Source organism: Wasmannia auropunctata, unplaced genomic scaffold (assembly GCF_000956235.1).
Source record: "Wasmannia auropunctata unplaced genomic scaffold, wasmannia.A_1.0 LD335965.1, whole genome shotgun sequence".
NCBI lineage: Eukaryota > Metazoa > Arthropoda > Insecta > Hymenoptera > Formicidae > Wasmannia > Wasmannia auropunctata.
In genome coordinates this window covers 33,502-33,895 of record NW_012026925.1, presented here as the reverse complement: position 1 = coordinate 33,895, position 394 = coordinate 33,502, and positions in this window count along the sequence as shown.

Sequence of the window (394 nt, the reverse complement as noted above, 5' to 3'; positions counted from 1 at the left end):
GCTGTACAATTCAATCGCAAGTGTTCATGATCATTTAAACGATCTATAAAGATACGTCTTTTAATATAAGCATACACAGAACGAAGTGAAAGTAACGTAAGAACTATCTCGTATCTAATCTCGCATCCACAATTCTCGTGTTACGAGCAATCTGTCTTGAGCATGATGTTTGTACGATATTTTTTACGATATAAGAGTTTCGTCTCTTTCGTACAAATTATTTGCGGAAATAAAGTATACATTTTGACAGTTTAATATCATAATCAAATGACGTAATGCGCGCGTGCTTACGATCAATTGGTGAATATTTTTCTACGCCGACATCCCATATATTGCAGAGTTTCCCGTTGGGCAAATAGAGTATTTTGAGGAAAACATGCAACATAGCGAGTAA